This window comes from Hirundo rustica, chromosome 9 (genome assembly GCF_015227805.2).
Source record: "Hirundo rustica isolate bHirRus1 chromosome 9, bHirRus1.pri.v3, whole genome shotgun sequence".
NCBI lineage: Eukaryota > Metazoa > Chordata > Aves > Passeriformes > Hirundinidae > Hirundo > Hirundo rustica.
In genome coordinates, this window is record NC_053458.1 from 18,791,562 (window position 1) to 18,797,575 (window position 6,014).

Sequence of the window (6,014 nt, forward strand, 5' to 3'; positions counted from 1 at the left end):
CAGCCTTTACCTCACCCGCTAATTTAGCTGGGATATGTCCAGAACAAAGGGCTACAATAAATGCCAAAGTGAGGGCTACACCCACTTATAAATCACACAGCCCCAGGTTTCTTAGTTAGCAGGTTAAAAATTTACTAGATTTTAACTGACATACAACACAAGTAGGTCCCTTCAATGATAACTGATTTATCAGAGGAAAAGTCTTTAGCAAGTGTTCCTTAGCCCACTATGGACATTTCTAAAAGATCTGTTTCCATCTGTTTATCTTAGCCCCAAAAAACTTCACCTGGATAGATGTGTGCATGAAGAAAGCACAACAACATAGCAGCAAAAGGATTTATAATCTCAGACTTATATTTCCAGTCCTCTACCTTGTCAATTGCAAAGTGGTGGTGATAAATGTGACATGAAAATGCAATCTCACGCTTCACTTTCTGAACATCAGCAACAAAAAAGGTAAGGTCGCTATTTCTTAAAATCTATTTTCTTTAGAAATTTACCTATCAAAATCTGTCTTTATATAGTATTTTCATCCTGCTCTTCATTCTGCTTTTCTTACTAAAAAAAACCCTCCAAGTTTATGCATCTACACTTATGATGTGGATTTGGTGTATGAGTTCTTGTGCCTTCAGGTGTGGGAGGAAAGGACAAAGAGCTATTTGTATGAATGCAAATGAATTCAATGCATTTGTGCCAGCTCACAATGGATAAGTATCCATTTCAAAGGTAGAGCTACATAAATCTTAAACTATATGTGTGCTGTGACTGCAGCTATTCTTGAGAGACAAGGGGGAAATGGTGAGACAGGACAGAAAAACTGAGAAGAAAGAAGATGGTGTTATTGAAATGTAGGTGGATTTAATCTAATTGTTCTAAACCTGCTTCTGTGACATGAAGTAGTATTAGAGAGTGACTTTGAATGCAGGAAAATACAATGGTCACTGTGCTGATATGGCCATCAGCAAAGCAGCAATGCAGAGCAATAATTCCAATTTACATAGATACACAGATCCTGTGGTTTGGCCTTAATTTAAACAAGATTTTTTCACTATCAGAACTGGATAATTGACTTTAATATGTGAGTTTAGTTAGCCAGTTCTAGTTGTTTAAGCATTCTGTATGATCAGAAAAGCATCAAAAAGCACTGTGAGGAGAGCCATCACCAAGTAACATATATATATATATATATATATATATATAAAAAACACAAATGTATAAACAAATACTACTTCTGCTTTGCTCTGTGCATATTGTTCAGACCTCAGAGCTATATCCAGCAATGGAATGCTTTAAACATCCCGCACACAGAGTTTCCTGCTATCTCAAGTGATGGTTCCATTATCAGAAGTCACATTCTCATGATGATTTTGTCTGACCTAACTTCTCCATAAATTACAATTCCTGCCCAGCTTTTCTCACTCTCAAAATTGGTTATTTCACTGTTCAAACACTCCAGCACCTTAACCTTCTGTTTAAGTTGCTGAAAAAAAGGTATTTAAATCTTCTCTTTCTTGCCTCTCTAAATTATATCCTCAGATTGAAATAAGAGGACAATCTTAATTTTTTCTGTTGTATTTTGCTCCTCCCCTCCCTGGCCCTCAGCCTGCACAGAAAGAGCTTTTCTTTTGCGTGAAGAAAACATTTCCTCTGATGATTTACCTTTCTGTCACACTCTGCTATAATAGTGATAAGCAGAATATTCATTTCAGATTTAAGTCTCAGAGAGGAAAATTAACCACAGTGATTTCTGCCTGCTTGTGGTAAATTATAACCTTGGACATTCATTGTTTTGTGTCTGTTTTGGTAGAGATATTTGTCTGTTTTAGGAAAACAAGCAGAGGAATTAGGAACTGGTTGAGAAACTACCAAGTTTCTCCCATGCTTTCACTATAGCTGTTGGTGTTCATTATTTCATTTAAATCATATGCATAACATAAAATATGGGGTTTTTTTCCTTTAATATGTTCAGTTACAAATCAAAGTGTTCCCATGCAGATTACGTAGGAATGTCAAATTTCAGTTCCACTGTCACTCAACTCACCATGCACATCAGAACAGAAATACCGATGCTTACACAAGGCACCCAACCTCACTGCGTGAAAGGACACAAAGATGAGAAAGGAAAATCAAAGCTGATCAATGTGGTGTAAACTCTAGGGAACTTTACTGAGGTCTGAAATCCACCCTACTTTTATGGCAAAGTTTGAACATGGAATTGGTGGAATAAAATTTTCCACAAACTTCTAAAAAATGTTGGCATAAAATTAGTTTTATCTCAGGATACCTATCCCAACAAAGAACTCCTCCACTAAGTTCCTGTGAGAGGTATTAAGCAGATGCAGGTTAATGTAGTGAAGATTTTCATTGAATATGGTTGTAAAAATTTTACTTATTTTAAAAATGACTGTACGTCCAATCTCAGGCACAGAGAAATTTGATGCTGAAATCAAATTTGGGCCACTTTAGTCCAATAAACGGCCATTGATTTCTATAGCTTTTTTGTCCTGAGGAAATGACATAAAGTTCTTGGTATTTGTGTACTTCTGTTGGTTAAATACAGTAAATTCCTCTCAAAATCCATGACACAGACAAACTTAGATGTTTTCCAGATTTTCAGCTGTACTATAGTGCCGCTCTTTTTCTAGTTTGCTTCAGAAAAATGGGGTTTTTTAAAAAAAATTCTGTTGGGACTGTGTCAGAAGTGACAGCACATGGCTCTGTAGAGCAAAAGGCAGAGGGCAAACAGCAGCCTGGCACTGTCTGTGTCACCTTCAGCCTGGGACTTGCACAAATCAGTCACAACCAGCCCTGTAACTGATAGCAAGGTTTATGTGCACACAGAGCAACAGAAGCCTGTATGACTTCACTAATGCAGGTACTGGAAGCAGGAGAGGAAGTCTTGCCATGAAAGTCTGAAGGTAAAGGGGTGGATCAGGGGAGGGTAGGAAGGCTGGGTGTTGAGGGGAAGTCTGGACTGACTCAGAGTGACAGCAGCAGCAGCCTGTTCCACCACAGCCTGCCAGTGCACACAGTTTCCAGCCGTGCGACAGAGCTGGCCTCAGCAGTGGTAATCGCAGCTCAACACCTTTCCAGCTCTTTCCAGGTGGTATTTTTTGTAACAAAACAGAGGAACTTTGTGAAAGCATTTGAATCAGAGTAAACTGGTACTCACTGAACGTGATCACGACTTGAGAGATGCTTCTGTTTAAAGGCACTTCAAGTTTTGAAATTCCAGTGGGATTTCACAATCTGCAAAGGAAATACAGTGTCAGATTTTCCAGGATTATACATTTCCATACATGCCAAAGGATGATGTAACTCCTAGCAAACACTGCAAAGGTGTAGCTATAGGGTTTTTCCTACCTATACTTTATACACATAGCACCAAACCTTCACTTATTGTAATTATAGAAAGTATTCCTCTGCTTATACTAAAGTCAATACACTTTTCCTATTCCTTTTAACTCCTGCACACCTTGAAGTACCTTTGCCCATACTGATTACTAAGGAGGTTCCAGGGGCCAGGTTTCCTGGAGGCTGATGGCAGGCACTGAGTACGAAAGGGAAGCCACCAGTGAGCAGCACTTACCTATTAGCCACTAGCTAGTGAGACTCCCACTCCATCCATTGCCTGAGATTTCAGTGGAAAGATTACCCAGATTTGAGAAGGAATATTCCCAGCTTGGGAAGGACTCATGCTTCATAGATTGTGATAATAATAGTCTAATATTTAAAGTGTGTCAAGCAGTGCAAACAGGTTAAAATACCTCATCATGGATTTATTGAGGTATAAATTAACTCAGTGGTGCTATGCTGATATCTTAATTCTCAAATTCATATGTAATTTTCTATTTTGGATGAGGCAGGCATTGATTGAAATAATCAACATAGACCTGTGAACAAATAAAATTAGGGAAGAGGATGTGAATTTTTTCCAGGTTTACTTTATAACACTGTACTTACTTTCAGTCCACAATATAATCCCTGAAATCAGCAATACCAAAGCAATTTTTGGGCAATTAACACATATAAGAAAGATGCTGGAGAGATCATTGACACAGCAAACACTTGACAGGCCTGCCAATGAATGTCCTTATGAAAACAAATACATAGAAGCTACTGGAAGTTCTTTCTCAAAATGTCTGCTGGGGTCCAGACGCCAAGTGATGTTCAGACACACTATTCCTACAAAGCAACCATTTCTAGCAAGCACATAGTCTATATAAATACGCAAATAAATTTACATGAAACAGGACATTTTACTGGTATTTTTACTCGTACTTTTCTGGCAAATGCCACATGAAAGCTACAGAACACTCTGTAATATATAGACATAAACAGAATTAACATTCAGTTAATAATGCATTTCCATTTCCTAATCTGATTTTGAGGCAGGGAGATCACAATATCTTAATGGCTAATAATGAAATCTGATCTGTCTAAAGCTTGTTACAGAAAGTTGGAATATTTTTTACACATCCATTTACTAATAGTTTCATTTGTGCAGTTCTATTTTTAAATGTGCAAAACTGCCTTGACTACACAGTTATTCCACACAGTAGGTTAATCTGAGAAATAACTCAAGATAGCAGCATTTTCTACCCTGAACAAAATACTGTGCAACTCCAGCTGCAAATTGCAGAAAAGGAATCAACACTAGTTGTGCTTTTTTGGGGAGGCCTGAAAATGCTGCCTTGAGAACAAAAAAGGCCAGATTTGTAGGATCCTGCATCCCTTAAGGAAAATTACACAAGACTCCTCGTAAGTAGATTACAGACATCTCTGTCACTGTGGATGCACCCATAATACCTGACCCACTCCCAGTTACAGAACAGGATCAACCAACTTAAAGTACATCAGGACAGAGGCTCAGCGATCCTTGCACTTTAGCAGCTGTACTTGGAGGTGGACAAGTGGTCCTTGAGCTCAGTTCTAAAGTTACTGCTGATGACTACAGTAGAATTAGGGTGTGAATCCATTCACCTTCAATTCCTCTATCTAGAATGTGATAAGACCAAGCCAACAATTTAGACTACAGTTGTGCTTATACTCAAGTGCCTTTTTTTCCTGTCTGCCACATTTCCTTTTTCAAACGGCCATCCTTTGGTAATAAAGAGCTCAAAAGCAAAATAAAATAATAACCTTTTGCATTTCATAATGAGATGTTTATAGCACTCATCTTCCTTCACATTGCCAAACCTTTTTCCAGCTCACAGCTATTTCAAAGATATATTTGAGATCTGGGCACAAACAGTGCTTTGTTTCTATATTTATGGTAAGATCTTCATAAATAAAGATTACAGATATTTTCCACTTTCAAATAGATGGCATTGCAACTTGCTTCACCCAGAAGAAAGTTTCCATTAGTCTGGAAACAGCTAATGTTGGCAGCACTAGCTGAGCAAACTGGAAAATACAGCAGATGTTACATGAGAGAGAATAAAGTAGGAAAATCAGCAAACATTTGTCTCCAAGCCTGGGCTTGTCCATCAGTTAGTTTCACTGTCATGGCCTCCCAGAAGCAAGTACTTGAAGGCAAGTATTTGGCTGCTACATAAACTGGAATTCCAAGTGTTTGCAACTCGCTCAAGGTTGCAAGAGAGTGAGTCAGTCCTGTTGAAATCATTACAACATAATGCTAAAGCTGGGGCATTGGGGAAAACTACCACGGGGATTATCAGGTACAGAAAAAGCAATTCACCAAGAAAAAAGCCATCACAAGGAATACAAGGCAGCTAGTGGAAAAGAACCTGAACATGGATTATGCTCTTCCTAGTGGGATCACACAATGTTTATTCAAACAGCTTCCACTACTTTTTGTATCAGTTTGATATAGATAAACTAAGTCCCTACATTAAGAGGTTGGGGGAAAGGAAAACAAATATTTTTCCCTGCTAGGAACCTTGACTGCAACTTAGGTGAAAAATTGTAAAGACACCAGGCCTACCATGATTTTGTACACACATTAGAGAAGATGAGGTAAAGACACAGCAATCAAATAGCAAAAGGAACCC